Consider the following 21,986-nt stretch of genomic DNA (forward strand, 5'->3'; position numbering starts at 1 on the left):
GCCATATGTTTAGACACATGGTTTTACTTTTATGATCTTTAAAACTTAATTTATTTTATATAGCCCATGGCTGAGATAATCATTTATAGGTTTCTGAGTACTAGGATTGGTGTCAGGTTTGAAAGTGCTCTGCTTTGGGCAGGAATGAAAGTGTTGCTTCACTGTAAGGCGTGCATTCAGAGAAACATATATATTATCATCAGAAGGAAACTTCTCAGCAAGTACATTTTTTATTAGTACTTGATGGTGGTGTAAAATACTGTATAGGATAGATGTAAGGGAAATGTTACCCACATATTGATTTAGAGAGACAGCATTATAGATTATATTATAGGCAGCCATCCTGTGCATTATTGCTCCGTGTCATTTTTAAAATGCATATTGTATAGATTGATGTTTTTTAAAAAGATTATTTTCCCCTTATTTTAAGCTTGCTCATTTTTGCATCAGAGTGCTATTAGGATAAATGAATGAACTTTAGAAGGAAGGGAAAAAATAATTTAAATGAATTAGTATTCAACCTCTATTCATAACTGCTTATTTTTAAATGAAGAAATAAAAATTTTAAATTTCCATGTTTCTAATGTTTTAAATTACAAAATATTAAATATGTATTAGTTTTGCTAATCTTTTCTTTACATATACATTTGCAAGCAACAATAACAGAGATTTTAATACTTTGACAAAAATTTTTAAAGGTGGTAGAACAATTATAATTTTTCGCATTGATTATCATTTTTCTTTTTTTTGAAAACAGCTTTATTGAGGTATAATTGATATACAAAGGACAGCACATGTCTAATGTGTATAATTTTATGAGTTTGAATATATGCAAACAGCCATGAAGCTGTCATAATAATCAAGGTAATAAACATATCCAACACCTCCCAAAGTTTCCCTGTGTCTCTTGGTTTGTTTGTTTTTGATTGATAGGAACAATTAATATAAGATATATCCTCTTGAAACCTTTGAGGTACACAATACTGTATTGTTAACTAGAGACATTATGTTGTATGGCAGATCTCTATAATATATTCATCTAGTACAACTGAAGCTTTATACTCATTGAACAATAACTTCCCATTCCCCCATCCCCAGGCCCTGGAAACCACTATTATATTCTCTGTTACTGTGAATTTGAATATTATAGATACCTCATATAAGTGGAATCATGAAGTATTTGTCCTTCTGTGGTTGGCTTATTTCACTGGGCTTGATGTACTTCAGGTTCATGACTGCTTTTTGTCTAATGATTATGTAAAATTCCACTTGGCTATCTTGAGGATGAAGTTACTTTTTTCTTTGAATACTATATAAACTAAAACAATTCTTTAATCCCAAAAGAACACACAGAAAACTCACAATACTAGTTCTTGGTTCTAAAGCAATAGATACATAGAGACCCTTCTGTTGCTAGCCAATGTGCTAGAGAAGAAACAATGAGTGATACAGTCTTCCCCTCAAGACTCCAATAGCTACTTGGTTTGACAAGGACCAACAGATGGCCAAAATATCAAATTGAAAATGAGGCATTATAGCATATAATGTTTATTGTATGTACCAGAATGCTTAAAAAATTTAGCTAGAATAAACTCTTGATGGATAATATGATTAAAGGTTTCAATCCTGGCAATATAGGAGAACTAGCAGTTGAGGGTGTAGAATTTTGATTTCACTGTGGAGACTTATTCTTCCTGGTTTTACAAAACAAGATAAAGGAGTCCTAAATTTTGTAAATTTTATTAATTTTTCCAGTAAATCCAATTAACAGTCTTTCTCATTTTAATCTTAAAATATTTGGCTGAATAAAGCATCCAAGTGAGACTCCCTCTGCCCATGCAAGGCTTCTAAAAATCCTGCAAATTATTATTAATTATTTTATATTTATTAAATCAAAAGGAATGATCTGATTGACCCTACAAGAGCATGGATATTTCATTTCAAAAAGCAGAGCCCTCTGCTCCAAGTAATGTATACAGCAATTAGTTGGATTTCCTAAACAAATGGTACTGCTTCTTGGCATTAGTCTAATCTTGAATATTGAGCTTAATATTTATTCAAGGGATAGGCAGGTTTTAAAGACAGCTTTTACTCTAGCTGCATTCTTTATTACCTCATGGAAACATCCAACAGGAAAATAAATTTATTGCTTTTTTAAGTGTCTACTTCTGTGACCAACTCTTGGTTATATGCTGGGGCAGTTACAGTTACAGACCTATTTTCCTCTCTTAGAAAGCTGTACGTTAGTGGTAGTGCAGTAGTTGCAGCTAAAAGAAGGTTCCTCTGATATCGTTTAAAATAGTTAAGTTTTCAAAGGGGTAAATAGATATGTTCTGTTCTCCTTCCTTAAAAATGTTTTTCTTTAGTGATCTGATGCCACTTTTGATTAGTAGACACATAAATGCCCATTATAATTTTATCAGCTTGAATTTGATTTGTTCAGAAACAATCTACCCTGCTTCTTAATGTTTTTCCGAGAAAAATACACAACTGATTCTAAAACAGAGCCAATTACCTCTGATAGACTTTCCCCTGCTTTTAACAGTTTTCTAAAAGACAAAGCTGTAAAATAAATTACCTCATTTGGTTACTTTGCTGTTCTTTTATAAGCAGTTTAGAAGTTATTTTTCTCAAAAGTAGGCATACTATGGATATACTACTGGGAGTTTATTTTGCCTGAGGCAGTTCTCTGTTTATAATTACCTCATTTTTAAAAAATAAAATAATTTACTTTATGTTTTATGGATTAGAATCTTGGACACTTGACCTCTAATTTGCCTATGGATTGGGCTATACTTAATAAACTTTTCTGTAGAGAATACTTGTCATCACTACAGCATAAAGATGCGATGGCCATATATTTACGTAACTATCACTATTAGACACCTCAGCTTCTACAAAATGACTTTACCTCACAGTTTTTTTTTTTTTTGTTAAGAATGATATTCATGCTCACATGGCCACATGGAATTATTATCCCCAGACTTCTTTGCTAAGAGTCAAATCAAGTTCTGACATTCATTTTTCAAAATATCATTTGAAGGAAAGACTATTCAAGGAGGATTGCTTAAAAGTCAGACAACCCCTCTCATTTTACAGATAATATAAATTATATTCCTAGAAGAAGCCAAAACAACAGAAAGCATGCCATCTAGATCATTAGCACCCCTTTGCAAAATTGCTTCATCTGAATTGCTTTTCTGAATTGGGCTCTGGTATGATGCCATCAGCCTATATTGAGAATTGAAGTTGTCACTATACTTGTTATATGACTGCTGTTTATTTCATTATACAATGGCCTTTATATCAGGAGACCTAGAAGAAATTACTGCCTGGTCTTACCACCAAGATAAATTATTTGTTTTCTGAGTAATTGGTTTATTTTATCTATTTTAAATTATAAATTATAATACTGATAATTGTATCTTCTCAAAAAGGATTGAATTTTTTTTTCTCCCCAAATATTTGTTTGTTACTTTCTATGAGCAAAGTGCAATGATTACCCCTGAAGTTTTTTTTTTTTTTTTTGAGACAGAGTCTCACTCTGTTGCCTGGGCTAAAGTGCCGTGGCGTCAGCCTAGCTCACAGCAACCTCAAACTCCTGGGCTCCAGCAATCCTCCTGCCTCAGCCTCCCAAGTACCTGGGACTACAGGCATGCACCACCATGCCCAGCTAATTTTTTCTATATATATTTTTAGTTGTCCAGCTAATTTTCTTTCTATTGTTAGTAGAGATGGGATCTTGCTCTTGCTCAGGCTGGTCTTGAACTCCTGACCTCAAGCGATCCTCCCACCTTGGTCTCCCAGAGTGCTAGGATTACAGGCGTGAGCCACCGTGCCCAGCCAGAGCCCTGAAGTTTTTCAGTTTGTTAACAATAGCTAGTACTTATTAAGTCCTTCCTACGTGGCAGCAATATTCTAAGCAGGTGCTATGGTCTGAAAGTCCCTCCAGATTCATATGTTGAAGCTTAATAGCCAATTTTATAGTTATAAGAGGTGGGGCCTTTAGGAGGTGACTAAATCATGAAGGCAGAGCCCCCACGAATGAGATTAGAGACCTTATTAAAGGGTTTGAGGGGGAAAGTTCACCCTTTTCATCCCTTCTGCCATGTGAGAACACAGTGACATCCACCCTCTGGGGGATGTAGCAACAAGGCACCTTCTTGAAAGGGACACCTCAAGTCTCTGCTCCCTGTATTTCTGTGTAGTGCTCTTTGGCCACCACACCTGTGACTCAGGTAGGCCAAGGTGCAGTTTGAGGCTCTGCACTGGAGGGCAAAAGTGGACAACCACATGATGCTAACTCTGCAGGCATGCAGAGTACACAAGATGTAGAGGCGTGGCTACCTCCACCCAGATTTCAAAGGATGCCCCAGAAAGCCTTAGGGCCTGGGCAGAGAATTGCCACTGGGGTGGACCACTGCAGACAGCCCCAACTAGGCAATGCCCAGCAGGACCATGTGATCATGGCCAGGGCAGAGAACCCCTGCTAGGAAAATGCTTAGTGGAGTCACACGGGCAGGACCACCTCCAAGACCTCAGACTTGTAGAGCCACCAGCGTGTAACACAGGCCTGGGAGAGCCACAAGCACCCAACTCCTACCCCCGAGGTCTACTGTGTGGGCTACACCCAGTAAAGCTGTGGGGGTGGGGCCCCAGGAGCCTTGAGGGCCCAACATTTCCCCCAGTATGTGTGGAAGGGTAGACACGGAGTCAAAGGAAATTATTCTCAAGCCTCAAGATTTGGTGTTATATGACTTGTTGGGTTTTCAATCTACTTGGGTCCTGTTACTCCTTTCTTCTTGTCTACGTCTCCCTTTTGGAATGGGAATGTCTACCCTATGCCTGTTCCACCACTGTATTTTGAAAGCACATCATCTGCTTGATTTCACAGGCTCACAGCTGAAGGAGAATTCACCTCAGGATAACCTTGAGCCTCACCCACATCTGATTTAGATGAGACTCTGAATTCTAGACTTTTGAGTTGATGCTGGAAGATTTGGGGGGTTATTGGGGTAAAATGAATGTATTTTGCATTTGAGAAGGACGTGTATTTTGAGGTCAGGGATAAAATGCTATATGGTCTGAATGTTCCCCAAAATTCACGTGTTGAAACTTAATTGCCAGTGTAATAATATTAAGAGGTGGGATCTTTAAGAAGTGATTAGGGCATGACGGCTCTGCCCTCATGAATGGGATTAGTGTCTAATAAAAGGACTGGAGAGAACTAGGTAGGCTGCTTTTGCTCTTCCATCCCTTCTGCCATGTGAGGGCATAAAATTCATCTTTTTTGCAGGATGTAGCAACAAGGTGACATCTTGGAAGCAGAAAACAGCCTTCATCAGATGTTGAACATGCCAGGGCCATGATCTTGGACTTCCCAGCACCCAGAACTATAAGAAATAAATTTCCATTATTTATAAATTACCAAGTTTGTGGTATTTTCTTATAAAAGCTTAAACTTACTAAGAGTGCAGGCTAATGTATTAACTCTTTACTCTTATTAACCCCATTTTATAGATGAGGAAACTGAGTTGGTAAGAGACTCTAACAGATTTGAGAAACTTGTCCAAAGATACACAACTTGAAGTATAGGAGCTCTCATTTAAGCTCAATCTAATTTGGCCACTATGTTATGTTGTCCCTCAATTCAATGACTTTTTTTTGGCATCATATCTCATCTCATATCATATATAATATCATATCATATTACCTATAAAATTTGGAGCTATGCACAGAGGCTTTATAAATCAATTATTAAATGTCACTCCCAAGTTTGGAATACATATTAGTCACTCAGTAAATATTAATTTACTAACCTAGAGAATGTTAAGGCACAGTGCAGAAGGTATATGGATCCTACATCTAAAAGTTTATAAAGTCAGTGTTATGTTATTATAAACACATGTGCATCTAAAAGCAAGTATAATATAATCATAGGTTAAACTGAGGCAGAGGGTAGATTAGACTCTATTGACTGATTTAGGAAACAATATAAATAGAAAACAATAGCTATCACAACCAGTTCTTCAAAGGGGCATCCCATGATGGATATGTTACTTGTGAAAAGATTTCTCCTATATTTGAGAAAGAGAAATCAAACAGTGCCTTACCCATAAGTAGTGTTCAAAGTGTTTTGGTTAAGTAAAAATAAAAAGACAAGAAATATAAAAATTGGTTTTTCTTATAAAACATATATATTTGCTACAGTGAAGTTCATCTCCAGTACTATGACCCTTATTCTTTCAGATAGGTTAGTCTTGAATATATTTATTTCATTTCTCAGAAAAGTTTGCAATACACACCATAGAACTTTGGTTGTTTGGCAGCTGTACACATTGTACAGCTCTACCATATTTCATAAATGTGATGAATTTAATTTTTCAAGAACAAATGCAAAAAGATTGTTGCATTTCCTCCAGTCTTAGAGTTTAAAAAGGTTGAGTTTCAGACTAAGATAACCACAGAAATTTGATACATAAACTTCTATAAATTTTAAGCTTGAACTCATGAAAAACAAATGCTAACTAGTAGCAGGAGGCTGATTAGTGCTCAACCAAAATGTATCAGAAGTTGAGAACTCCCACATTAGGGCTTTTTAGAGGAAGCATTTGACTAATTTAAATTTGTTCAAAGCTGAAAGCTGGTCGAGCTCTTATGCAATCCAGATTTTTATTCAGTGTGTTTCTGGGAGAAGTCTTTCCCAGACAATATGGAACAATCAGAGTGGGAAGGAGTTTTGCTCCCTGGAATCATTTTCCAAAAAGTAATTTCAGGAGGACAAATAAAACTCCATTATTCTCCCACAGAGTTCAATCTCATGAATTTCTGAACTTAGAAAATCAATGATAGGCTTTCTTTTATTTCTACGCATTTATCAAGTAAAAAGAACAAAAATATCTTTCTGAGAATGTATGAATGTGTCATTAATTTCATTCAACCAGTATTCTCTGAATATCTGTACCAGACACTGTTCTAGGATCTTGAGACACACTAGTGAACAGAACAAAGTTCCTGCCCTCACGACGCTTCCCACATAACTAGGCTGATTAACAATTCATGATAATGCGACTATGAACTAGACTAAAGAGTAACACGAAGAATCTGTTTTCTAAGCAAAGTAATTGCATAAAGAAAATGAGCAAAATGATTTCTAACTTTGTAAGAATAAAAAAACCAAGAACCTATATTTATTTTTTTCCTATGATTAATGAGGTATAATAATTCAATTTCCAAATATAGCTCTTGAATTCTGTTTCACTGTAAACTGTGAACTTCAAGCTTATAGAACCATTTGTAATTCTCTTTAGGTCATGTTCTCTTTGAGTCTGTCCCTTTGTCCACTTCCTGGCACTCAACTAATATACATATCTCTTCCACTTCCAATCTCACCTCTCCTTTACCTGGTTAATGGTTATCATTCTCCAACACTCATCTCAGACATCAGTACCTGCAGAGAACCTTTTCAGTCCTTAGTATACTTTATCACATGATACTTATTTGACATTCTTCTAATAGCTGTGAGGGACCAAATTTAACTTTGTATTATCATTGTTCAACACAGCACTTGGAACATGATCAGATTCAGTAGGTAAGACTTGAAGATTGACTTTGATGGCCATCTGATATTCAGATCCTTCCACAATTTGAATTCTGTTTATCTTTTCAGCCTTATTTCTGCAGTAGGTTCATACTTGACAAATTGATCAATTTCAACCAAACTCATCTGTTTCCAATTCTTTGAATATGGCTTGTGCATCTTTGTCCATGTCATTCCTAAAGAATATTCAATAAGATTCTACCCATATGTCAAATCTCAACTTTAATTCCACTTATTCCATGAAGTCTTCTCTGATTCTTTGAATTTATGTAGTACTTGGTGATGGTATTACATGTAGACAAATAAGTTAAATGCCAAATGAAATAAAAATGAGACTACCTGGCTATTTACATATATTCTTATGGGAAGGACATCAGGGCTGTCTGTAAAAGCCTTTATTTGAAAACATTTTGGTAATGTGGTTTACCTTACATTATAAACACTATACAAAATTTTTTTTAAAAAAATTCTTGCTGGTTGTGGAGGTTTTAAACAATAGTTATTATTGAAACTAGTACAGAGAACTGAAAGATACATGCTCATTTTTAATCTTACTCATATTATACTTTATTGTGAAAGACTATAGGGTCAACATAGTTTTAGATGATGCCTAAGATACAGTTGGTGAGATAGTATGTTTTAAAATAAAGTGGATAAGGATTAATTTGTATAATATTAGTGAGCCTGTCTCATAATTTAAATTGACCATGTAGAAAACCTCACTACACAATAATTTTAGGAATGGATTTTTAATCTGGTCGAGGGAGAGGGATGACATAACTTTAATGATTTTGTAGTATGACTTGAAACATTTAAATATTAATCTAAGGCTAATGCCAATGATTTTAATTGGACTAATTTGATACTTAAAAACAGACAGTACCTGGCATTAATTCTATTGAACATTGGAAATAATCAACTTGACTCTGAATTAGGGGCATCACTCCAGAGTAATATAGGTGACCATTCCATTTATTTGCACAAATCAAGAGGCCCCAAGTATGTGGTTTGCAGGAAATTTAAGAAATTTAATAATGCATCTGAAATTAATTTAGGTGAAGGTAAAAATTATTCAATTCACCAAATTCAAAAAAGAGCTAAGGAACCAAGCTTCAGGAAGGTAGGCTCCATAACATATCCAAAGGCCTCAGGGACTAAAATTAGTATCCTCTCTTCATCTCTTTTCTCTTTTGTCCATGGTGGCTTTAATACCTCTAGACACTAAGCTACACAAAATAGAACTGTGCCAGCTGGCATTTCCTGAACTCAATCCTCATGGCTGTATGTACGAGTGGTCCCCAAGGGATTTTTTCCAAATACAAAACTCACAAAACAAAAAAATCACAATACATACCAAAACTAAACCACTGCCTACAAATTGACTCTGATTGGATCAGCTTAGGGAAGTGTTCATCTTTTGGACTAATACTGTAGGTTTGGGGATAGTGTAATTATGATTACAACAGCGTAGGTCATGCAGGAACTCCACAGGTGGATCACAGATAAATATAATAATTGTAAGCCACCACTGGAGCCACACAATTGGACTTGAAGAGAAGGTGCCATTTATCATAGGAAGGTGCTTATTTCTCCAAAAAATAAAAAATAAATAAAAGAAGTACTGGGAAGAAAAAAGGCTTTATGTGCTATTACAAGTGAAGGGTCTATGGCCTTTTAATTCTGTGTGACCTCTTTCCACGAGGCAGTGTTTGGTTAAGGGGAGGAAAGTGGTGGGTAGATCACTTGGGAGAAAGAGCTGGTAAGAGCGTGGGGTCAGGCATCAGAAAAATGGATCAGAATCAGTCCTCCATATTCAGCAGGGTTGGGAAATTGCATCAGAAATCTAGTTATATATCCAGGTCAATTTAAATCTTTTGGAAAAAAAGAAAAAGAAATCTAGTTATATGTACTTACAAGACAGGGATATTCATATTGGTGTTGTAGGTGTTGTAGGTCATAAATTGTTGGTAAAGGCCTATTATGACTTAGGATATTCCAGTTTTATCCCTGATCTGATATCTGGGTGACTGACATTTGAACTCCACCCCCATCTAGTAGGCAAAGATGATAGACATTTTTCCCAATTTAGTTCAGCTTTGGTGGATCCTCTTAGTAATTCCATCTACTGAAGGCTTGTTAACATAAACATTTTTATTCTCCCTGAGGGCTAAGGTAGTCACCTAAATTTAAGAGAGATCAAGTTAAACAATGAAGCAATGGTGACTATTAAAATAACAGTGGTTCTCCATGGTATACCTATACCATATTTTATTAATCCACTCATGTATTGCTAGGCACTGGCTTGATTCCACATCTTTGCAACTGTGGATTCTTTGCATGTGGCAGAGTTAAGAGAAGGACATTCATTTAATATAAACAAACGACAGAAAAAGGCAATGCTGGATGAAGGACAAAGAATAGAGAGTAGAGGATAATAGATATAATTACTGAAGATATAATTATTGAAGTTGGGCATGCTTGAATGTTTGAATGTTATGTTAGAAGAAATGTACAAAATTGTGTGTAGAAATATATGAGAGATGTATACAAGAAGGAGGAAAAGAAGAAAGAGTGAGATATTCTACCTTTGAAGACGTATTTTAAGAAAGAAACTATTCTTGCAAGCAGAAGAATGGAAGACGTGATAGAGAATAGTGGAAAGTTTCATTCTTTGAAGAATGTCTTTGTTCTAAAATCATTTCATCATCTATACATTCTCAAGAAAAAGCAGTACAATGATATTTAAGCTCTTTCACTTTGTTTTCCTATCTAAACCCCAGACTTTGATATTCATGGATTCTCAGATTATTGGGTTGTGTCTTAGTGAAGTGCAGGAAAACTACTCAGGTAACTTTGGGACCACATTTTTGTAGACTTTATTTGAAAGAGTTACTGCTAGTACTTCCTAAACAACCAATGAGGAAGGAATTTCAATATTAAAAAATATTAGCTGTTTTCCAACTTTCACCTAAGGCTGATGTATCCCTCATGTATATATTTGGAGAGTTAATGAAATACATATTTGAAAGACACCACATTAATAAGAAAGAGTGATTAGAAAAAGTATTACCTGTATTTTGTTAATTTGCTGCAGGCTCACTTTCCCTACAGCTGGCATATATTTTTAATCTTTTTATTTGGCAGGATAGAAGTATTAATATATGTGATGGGGAAACCAGCAGCAGTTCTTTTTCTTCATAAAGGAAAAGGTGCTGAAAATCTGACTAATTACAGCCCCATTTCAATTTTACTCACAGCACCGAAATTATTTAAATGTCTCTTCTGCAGTCAAAATGAATACTTTTTAGTTTACAGATATTTTATTACCATTAGAGCAATTTTGTTTCCATTATCTTAGCTTCACAATTCTGAGTTATTAAAAATGAGAAATAATACCTACAAAATGAGTCTAAATTAAGGTGCGGGGGGTCAAATTATATTTATTGATTTGCCCAGGTTCTTTTAGTAGGGGAAGCACTATATATTTGAATAGATAAGTTAAATTACCTTATGCAGGCATACCCTGGAGATACTGCAAGTTTGGTTTCAAACCACCCCAATAAAGTGAATATTACGTTAAAGCAAGTCACACAAAATTTTTGGTTTCTCAGTGCATTATAAAAGTTACATTTATCCTATATTACAGTCTATTAAGTGTGCAATAGCATAATGTATGAAAAAAGACAGTGCATATGCCTTAATTAAAAATAATTTATTGCTAGAAAATGCTAATGATCATCTGAGGCTTCCACAGGTAATAATCTTTTTGCTGGTGGAGATTCTTGCCTCGATGTCTATGACCGTGCACGGATCAGGGTTGTAGTTGCTGAAGTTTGGGATGAATGTGTCAATTTCTTAAAGTGAGACAACAGTGAAGTTTGCCACATCAATTGACTCTGCCTTTCATGAAAGATTTCTCTGCAGTATGTGATGCTATTTGATAGCATTTTACCCATAGTAGAACTTCTTGCAAAATTAGAGTCAATTCTCTTAACCCCTGCTGCTACTTTAAGCTTATGTAATGTTCCAAATCTTTTGTTGTCCTTTCAACAATGTTCACTGCATCATCACCATGAATAGATTCTATCTCAAGAAACCACTTTCTTTGCTCATTCTTAAGAAGCACCTTTTCATCACAAGTTTTCAACTGTTCGAGTTTTATCATGAAATTGCAGCAATTCAGTCACATCTTCTTCAGGCTCCACTTGTAATTCTAGTTCTCTGGCTATTTCTACTGTATCTACAGTTACTTCCTCAACTGAAGTCTTGAACCACTCAAAGTCATCCACAAGTTTTGGAATCAACTTCTTTCAAACTCCTGTTAATGTGAATATTTTGACCTCTCACAAATCACAAATGGTCTTAACGACATCTAGAATGGTGAAAATTTTCCAGAAGATTTTCAATTGACTTTGCCCAGATCCATCAGCAGAATCACTATTTATGACAGTTATAGACTTATCAAGTGTGTTTCTTAGATAAGACTTGAAAGTCAAAACTACTCCTTGATCCATAAGCTGCATAATGGATGTTGTGTTAGCGGGCATGAAAACAACATTATTCTCCTCGTACATCTCCATCGGAGTTCTTGGGTGGCGAGGTGTATTGCCAATGAGCAGTAATGTTCTACAAGTAATCTTTTTTTCTGAGCAGTAGTTCTCAACACTAACATTAAAATGTTCTATAAACCATGCTGTAAACAGATGTGTTGTCATTCAGGCTCTGTTGTTTCATTTATAGAGCACAGGCAACGTAGATTTAGCATAATTTTTAAGGGCCCTAGGATTTTCGGAATGGTAAATAAGGTTTGACTTCAATTTAGTCACCAGCTGCATTTTGCACCAAGAGAGTCAATCTGTCTTTTGAAGCTTTGAAGCCAGGCGCTGATGCCTCCTCTCTAGGTATGGAAGTCTTAGATGGCATGTTCTTTCAATAGAAGGCTGTTTTGCCTACACAAAAATCTATTGTTTAGTGTAGCTACCTTCAGGAATTAGCTTAGCTAGATTTTCTGGAAAAATTGCTGCAGCTTCTACGTGGGCACTTGCCACTTCACCTTGTACTTTTATGTTATGGAAATCGCTTTTTTCCCTAAACCTCTTGAAGTAACTCCTGCTAGCTTCAAATTTTTCTTCTGCAATTTCTTCACTTTTCTTAGTCTTTATAGAATTGAAGACAATTAGAGCCTTGCTCTGGATTAGGCTTTGACTTAAGGGAACATTGTGGCTGGTTTGATCTTCTATGCAGACCACTAAAACTTTCTCCATATTAGCAATAAGGCTGTTTCACTTTTTTATCATTTTTGTGTTTACTGGAGTAGCATGTTTAATTTTCTTCAAGAATTTTTTCTTTGTATTTACAATTTAGTTACCTGTTTGGTGCAAGAGGACTAGCTTTCGGCCTATCTCAGCTTTCAACATTCCTGCTTTACTAAGATTAATCATTTCTAGCTTTCGATTTAAATGAGAACTATGTGATTTTTCCTTTAATTTGAACACTTAGAGGTCATTGTAGGGTTATTAATTGGCCTAATTTTAATATTGTTATGTCTAAGGAGAGGCCTGAGAAGAGGGAGAAAGACAGGGGAATTGCCACTTGGTGGAGCAGTCAGAATATACACATTTATTGACTGAATTCAACATGTGAGTGTGGTTTGTGGCACCCCAAAACAATTACAATACACTGATAACAGATCACCACAAGCAATATAATGATAATGAAAAAGTGTGAAATATTGCAAGAATTACCAAAATGTGGCACAGAGATGTGAAGTAGGTGCATGCTATTGAAAATAATGGTACAGATAGGCTTGCTGTATGTATGGTTGCCATAAACCTTCGATTTATTTTAAAAAAAAAAAAAAAACAGTATTTGCAATGCACAATAAAATGAGATACAACTATATATATTTTGACTTTAGTGAAGCAAGAGGCATTATAATTCAGTTCAAAAATAAAATCAGTTGAGTGCATTATAGAGTTTTTACATCAGGAGATTTAATACTACCCAGTCTTATGGCAGAATTTAGGGTGTGACAATTTTATTGATGGTGTCATGAGCTTAGTCTTTTGGGGCTGCTGATATTGGAAATAAGAAGAGTTTCATTTTCATCCCATTATTTTCTATGAACTCAATTATTCAATTGAATAATAATTACATAATTAATCAAATTATTTTTTTAACTTTTAATTTTAGAAAATTAGATTTTAATAATTTACACAGAGGGTATTAGAGTAAAAAATCTTATAGGCTGTGGTTAGGTAGGTCCACAGGTTTTTGGTTCTCATTTTGTTGATCATGATATGGTATGTTATCTGTCCCTATGACTTAGTGTAGTCGGCCTTCTATAACATTTACTGCCTACACAGAATATCAGAATGAGCTGATGAAATAACCAGAAATATTAGTTTATATGCCCATTGTATAATTTAATTACTTTGGAAGCATAAGCTCAAAAAAATCAAATTATACAAAAATATTTTTGATTTTTACTATTTGTTATGTTATATTATTAATACTAGTTGATCAGATATTTACATACCTTCATATTGACTGACTAAATAATTAAATATTGTAAAATATTGTAATTATGTAGTTATCAACATTTTGTGCTATTATTTTCAGGGATGTATCTTAGAGAAGTTAAATATTACATCACTTTAGTGATTAAAAAGTAAGTTCTCTGGTTAGTTCTTTGAGATTAGAAATGCATTTTTTTTCAATCTAATGAAAAAAAGCAGGGAGGAAGAAAATACTTAAAATTGTCCATTTCAGAAACAAGACTTCAGAAATGGTGAAGTAAGGAACTCCAAAAATCTACTCTTCCATAAAACAGTGAAAACACTGGTAAAAATGGTCAAAATCAATTTTTTTTTCCAGAACTCTGGAAAATAAAAGGCTTTACTGTATGTGAATTATATATAAGTCAACATTGTAAAAAAAAAAAATATAGGGACTATTTCATCCAATCCAGGCTCACCAAATAGCTTTCCTATTTCTATCTCTGTGGGTGGACAATGTAGGTCTTTTCCATTTACAGTGGATATTGTGAGTGACATAAATTTTGGGGAAAAGTGAAAAAGCAGAAATAGCCTGACAAGCAGACAGCCATAAGGAACAATGTTCATAGGCATGGTGTCTGAGTTGGCAGCGCTTGAAAAATCTCAGCATTTAACAAGGATCAAAAAAGATCTTGTCAATCCACACCATGAAAGCTCAGCCTTCATCAATGCCAGACCCTGTTAGAACACAGGCATGGATTTTTTTAAACCCTTGGAGGGAGGCGGCAGTTTTACGAAGGGAATCTGGGCTCCAGCGGCACTTGGATCCTACTTCACAGCACATCTCAGCCACTTACAAGCTCTGTGACTTTAATTATCTGTTCCAAGCCTCATTTCCTTATTTGTAAAATAGAAACACCAACAGACATCTCAAAGCTCCTCTGTGTATACCAAATTAGATAACTCTGAGCAAAACACATGGTACAAGTCCAGGAACCTAATAGTCATTTCCCACTTCCCCACAGTTAAACCAAAAATAAAGAAAACTGGGATCATCACTCAGTCAGTTTCTTATTCTCATTCATTTAAGTTGCAATGCTAGTTAGAGTCCAATTTGTGGAATGAGACTGAATTTCAACCTTTACACTCAAATGTGCAGAAAATTTAGCCTTATTTAGTTTAAATCGATTTGATTCTGGATCTACATTCAATCTCAGTTATTATTTAGATTCCTTCCTTTCTCAACTTTGCAACTGATTATAGAGAGCTTATATGGTCTATAATATGCTCTAATCTATGCACTGTAAGATCAAAAGCAGCTCAATCTATGGTCATAGGGTCTGCTTTTGGAAAACTCTACCAAACTGTGTTTTTATTCTAATTTTCAGACAAACACAACAATCAACACAGAAGATTTCTGTGACCAAATGTGAGGGTTTTTCCCCCACATAGCAAATAATGGGTGGGTGTCTTTTAATCCAATTCTGACACTATCTATGTGGTGATAATGGCAGATCCCACAGGGTGAGGGCTCAGTACCCCAAACTGCCCTTCCACCTTCAGACACCAGTCTCAAGTCCAGGTCTTTGGAACCTCCGACCAACTGGCTATAAATTGAGGATTTCACGAACCTCTCCTTTGTTTGAATTAATTTGCCAGAGCAGCTCACAGAACTGGGAAATACATACTGGTTTATTATAAAGCATTTTGCATGAAATACAGATGAAGAGGTGCGTAGGGTGAGGTACAGGGCAAAGGGCATGGAGCTTCTAGGCCCTCCCTGGGTGCAGCACCCTCCAGGAACCTCCATGTGTTCAGCTATCTGAAGCTGTCTGAACCCAGTCTTCCTGGGTTTTTATGAAGGTTTCATTATGTAGGCATGACTGATTAAATCATTGGCCATTGGTGATCACCTTAACCTTTGGCTTCTTTTCCCTCCCTGGCAGTTGGGACGTGAGACTGAAAGTACCAATTCTCTGATCATGATTTTGCCCCATCCTGAAGCTCTCAGTTAATATTAGCATACAAAAAGATAACACTTTGGAGATTCCAAAGATTTAAGGAGTCCAGTGACAGGAAATGGGATGAAGACCACATATATGTTTCACAATATTGCAGAGCTCCTTACAGTTCAATGACTTTCTGCTTCTCTGCCACTCATAGGCACAAAGCACATAAATCTGGCTTTTATGGTCCAAACTGCCATGGCACACTGTGTACCCAGTCCTTGCTGAGGTTAGCTCACTTTCCGAGTCAGTTACCCGAGAGAGTTCCTCTCCACTATGCTGGGAATTTCTGTCCTTCATACACACTCTAGGCAGCCTCATTTTCACATCGCTGCTCTTAAAGGCAATTTCTACTCTCTTCCCTCCTCTTCTCAAAGCTCAGCATCCTCTCTTTAATGAGAGTAGTCTTTACCCAAATATATGAATTACCTTTGTCATGATGCAGCTTCTGAAAATTTCCTTTGACAAGGAAATAAATACATTATATGACCACCCATTAGAATTTGTGAGTGGGTGAAATGCAAGTGGAACACACACCTGCACAAGCACACAGACACATACTATTATCTCAATAAATTGCCTTCCAAAATTGGGGAGGAAATATGCTCCAATAGATAAAGTCTTATGATTGAGTGAGCATTTCACTGAACATTCTGAAACAATACTGTGAGAAAGCTGAGCCAGGCAGACTCACTTTACAGTGGTAATCATGTCTGTATTCCCAGTTTAGTTTCCCACTTATCTATAGAAACAAGTCTGGTGGAATTTCATAGGAATTTCAAAATATTTTGGAGTGGCCATTAAATAGTTGAAATAATCCAATACTTTGTGCATGGTAGATGTTAAATATATTGAATTGTTTTTGATTGATGATTTGAAGATAAAAAGGAAAGCCGATTTTTAAACCTACTTGTTTTTCATGTAGAGTGCAAGATAAAAAAGCATCTTTACCTGATCAATATATTATATTAACATTCAACTGACAAGTTGACATTCTGTGTAACAGAGTCAAAAGAGAGAACTATACCAATAGTTAAGACCCTCGGTTCTAGTTATGCATCTGTCACCAGAGATATGGCCTTGAGAAAATTATCAAACTTTCCATGTTTCCATTAACTAAAATAAAATAAAATAGTGATAATCCGATTTTATCTTGCTACCTTATATAGTTGCTGTAAAGAGCAAATGAGGCAATTGTAAATGTTGGAGCTTAGTACAAAGTTATAGAAAGACATTATAAACTATTTCTTAACATTAAGAATAAAGTTTTCTGTAAACTAATTTTAAAAAGTATCCTTTGCTAGGAATACTATACAATATAGGGTTCTATACTGATGGATTGTACTCAGTTCTGAGTAAGGAAGTAATGCCAATGTGAAATCTGATCTGATATCAATGTGATAGAGTGACTGGATTTTGTACCATGACATTGTTTGGATTCGGAAATTGTCCCAGATTATCATAAATAATGCTACTATGAGAAATTTTAGAGCATATCTGCAATTTAGTCCCTGTTATCTGAGATAACATTGAGATAGATACTATCTGTCATTAATATCTTAGTGCATGTGTGATGGTTAATTTTATGGGTCAGCTAGAAAGATGTTTTGGATAAGATTAACATTTAAATCAGTGAACTTTGGTAATAAAATTACCCTCCAAAATGTAAATGGGCCTCATCCAGTCAGTTGAAAGCTTAAATAGAATAAAAAGATTGACCTTCCCAGGCAAGAAGGAATCCTCCAACAAACTGCCTTTGGACCTCTGTCTGCACCATTGGCTCTCCTGGGTCCCCAACCTGCTGGGCCACACTGCAGATTTTGAACTTGCCAGCTTCCATAATTTTGTGAGCCAGTTCCTTATAACAAATCTCCTGTATGCATAAACACACATTCTATTGGCTCTGGTTCTTTCGAGAAGCCTAACTAATAAAGCATATTTCAGCTTTTTGAGGTTTGGTGAAGGGGAAAATATTTTTCACCAATACTAGGAAAGAAAATATCCTACTTTACTCATTTTTAATGTTGATGCTTCTTGAGCAGAGGATTTCAAATTTAGAAGGATTTTAAGATGCATCAAATAGACATGAGAAAGATACGTGTTATATTTAATACAGATGCAATAAATACAAGTTGTGTGGGTTGAACAGATACAAGAAAATTGGAGAGGATGTATGTAAATAAAAAAAATCATGACTTGGCTATTTCTTACTCAGAATGTCAGTACTGATATAACAAGCTGCCATCTAAATTAAGCGGATATTTTAGTGTGAAAAATATTTAGGGATTATTGTGTCAAGTTCTAAATAATTCAATAGCACACACAGAGATTTTTAAACCACGCAGTTATAATTTGAATGCCCCTTTGGAGAGCTGGAGAGATAAGGTAGCTTTTGCTTGTCCAATATGGCATCATTACCATCCTACGAAAGCAGAAAAAAAGAAGAGATGACCTCTAAAACCTTTCATATTAGTATACTTTTATTATAATCATGCAAGCTTTGCACATAGAGCCTACAAGATATTCAAATTTAGAATATTAAATAATAAGATCACATACAATAGCGTTTCAATGCCATTAGCTTCCAATAAATCAAATTTGCAGGAATTAAAGCACCGAGTTATTATGTTTCACTGAGAGGAAATATTAAAATTCATGAGTATTCTAAAGGACACCATAACTAAAACAGAACAGGTTACAGTTCTGCTAATAAAGAACCGGAAATTACCAATAGGTCTTTACCATGAAATTATCAGAAATCAATAGAAAAATAAATATATGTATTGAAAAAATGTGTAGGGTTAACTTGAATGATAATGACAGAAGATAAGAGAGTTAGGCAAATAATTTAAAAATACCTGATATCTTTATAGGTTATAGGAAAAAGAAAATGTCAGCAAAGAGGTTAAAGAGAATATGAAGGGCATTTTAAAATAGTTTAAGAGGAACAAGATATGAGAAAGATGAAATAGACCTTTTTAGATCATATTGGATATAGAATCCATAGAAACTGATAACTAATAATTAGAAATTGAAGCAGCCATAATTTACAATAGAGAGAATATTGAAATTTTATAAACTGTCATCAAAAGTCTTTATAAATTATAAAACTGAGAAGTAATACGGATTCAGAAAAAGTAAACCTAAAGGAAAAAAACTTAAAAAAAATGATGTAGAATATTATTTAAGTGCTTGTCCCTCAATAAAGGATCTCATGGAAAATCACTTTCTTTTTATAAGTTAACAATAAATTAGCAAAATCATTTAAATGAAAATATACATTATATTCAGGACCACCTGAGAAATCTTTATATCACAAGTTTTTTTTCACTTTTACTATCATAGAAGTATGAAAAATCATGTTGTGTCCAGAATACATCAGTCAATTGAACTGCCAATGTGAATTTCTTTCTGAAATTAAGCTCTTTTACCCAAGAATGGTGGCCAGTGCTTGGATGCATAATGGGATACGTTTGTAAAGAAATCTGGGAGAGTCTAACTTATTGGGTTCTTTTCCTTTAGAATATAGAAACAATAATAATTAATAAATTACTTTTGAGTTTTCCTCCTATAGTTCCTTTTAATTAGCCTTGTCTTTCATTAAAAGATGTCACTTCTGTGTAGTCCTGTGAGGCTTGCTGTTCACTTACCCTCTGCTGTTACCCACAGAGAGGAAGGACCCATGTGTAGAAGTTTAGGATGGCAACAGCTAGCACAGAGAAAATGGCTACAGTGCTGGGATTCACCATGAGGACATCCAATGCTCAGGAACTCGTCCAAGTCTACCAGTTGAGAGGGACATGAGAAGATGCTTTTCCTTTGTATTGCATGTTAGAGAAAAGTAATTCCTGAAAAAGGGAGATCTGTTGCTATGTGTATTATATGTATTTATAATTATTTTAATCATTCATTTTTGGACATGTGGTTTGCTTTAATATGTTTGTACTGTAAAAAGCAAGAATATGGATTTGATCATTAGATTTTAGTTCAGTTATAAGCTCTGACCTTAACCTCTTTGAGTTTCCTTATACCCTAAAGAGAAAAATAATCATTATGTCAAATGGCTGATTTAAGTATTGTGTTCCATGTAGTAGTTTATGCAAGTGTCTAGCCTGGTGGCTGGCACATAGTAGGAAATAAAATTTAATTGTTTCTCTTTCCTACCTCATCCTTGTAAAATGACTTAGGAACTTGGAACTTAACATACCTCAAGTAGGATCTGATCTTTGGAGAGGCAATTAGGGCTGTTACCTTCCTGTACTTGACACTGTCCTTAAATTAGTGTAACCTAAAATTTAAGATGGAGTTAGATTTTTTTTGGCTGTCTCCTCATATTGTTCCCTTTTATTGAATATATCACTAAAACTTCCTTGGTCTAAATCTTGCAAATGACTCAAGCAAAGTCTTGCCAAAAAATTGTTCAGTAAATTCCCTTTAGCAGAATGTTTTCTCCCACTTTCCTTACCAATAATTTCTTTCCATAATTTCTCTTGCTTCCTGCTCCCTTCCATAAGTCTGTATACTTCGTGACTCTCTCTTCGGATCCCATTCAGGCTGCACAGAAGAGATAATCTCTAATTATCTAATGATGTGAAAAAGTCACTCAAGAAGCAACGTGGATTTAGTAAGAACAAATAAAGCCAAACACCAAAGCTGTGGTATTTGTTGCTAAATGAGTGGCATTCTGCAAAAATATTTCTTTTTTACTAGTTATCAGTAGATTTCTCAAAATAATAAAAACTCAATATAAGATCAAATTGCATTTAATGGTGGATGTTTTAAGTCATATGACTTAACTAAATAAATTATCGAAGCAAGGATTATTCATCACGGAATTAACAGAAGATAATCTGTATAAGAGTGATATTTATGGGTACCCCCTTGGAGAAGTGGCTAGACATCTTTAAGCACAGCAAAAGACAGACATAAGAATTATTGGAGGCTAAAAATTTACAACTATGTGGAGTAAATGAGTCAAGAGAATTCAGACTAAATAAAAGAAGACTAAAACAAATACTGTAAAAGATAAGGAAGGGAAACAATCCAATTTTTTCTTTGACTCCCAAATGAAATGCAAACATATAAAGTAAAAAGTTTGCTTTAGCATATTTATGAAGTTAAGCATTCACAATCTTCAGTCAGAAATTTGAGTAAATTTCTGTCAAATCTTGTAGAAATATCCCTCTTCATGAGTGAAATCATCATTTAAAGAGATTGGCTTATGGATGTCAGTGGGCTGATATGCCTTCTGCCCTTGAAGTAAGTTACCTTAATTTTCTTTCTGGCCTCTTTAAGATGTAGTCATTGGAATTGATTTCTCTGAAAATCTCCACATCCTACTTATATCAGTATATTTAGTAATGAGTTTATATTTACTTACTGAATTATCCAAATTTTATTTAAAAACCTCTGGTATAAGAAGTCAATTATGATTTAGGTATAGGTCTTTCTCTCCAAGCTGCATCCCTACCCTTAGGGATTTTATCTAGATGCAAGGATCCCTGTAAAGTTGAAGCCAAGGGAGGACATTCCTAAGGTGCTCCTGGAAGCATACCCAGGAAAGGGTAGCAGAATTGGAAAACCAAGAAAGCTGGAAGTAAACTCATACCTTGAGTGTAAAGGGCCACTTGAGCGTGGATGTGAGATCCAGTAGGATTTCCCACAGGGCAGGGAAGTGGGATGCATGGAGAGTTGTCAGCCAAGAGTAAAATCTGACAATTCTTTCTGGAAGTACTCAGTCCTCTTGTGGAAACAGTGTGCCTACTTAAAGCAACTGTACATTCATGGCTGGCTTGCACTCACCTTTCATTGTTTCACTAGCCTGCAATTATAAAGGGAGATTATGTTTCTTTTTTTCCCCAAATGATGAGGAGATGATTCATC

The sequence above is a fragment of the Eulemur rufifrons genome, chromosome 7, assembly GCF_041146395.1.
Source record: "Eulemur rufifrons isolate Redbay chromosome 7, OSU_ERuf_1, whole genome shotgun sequence".
NCBI lineage: Eukaryota > Metazoa > Chordata > Mammalia > Primates > Lemuridae > Eulemur > Eulemur rufifrons.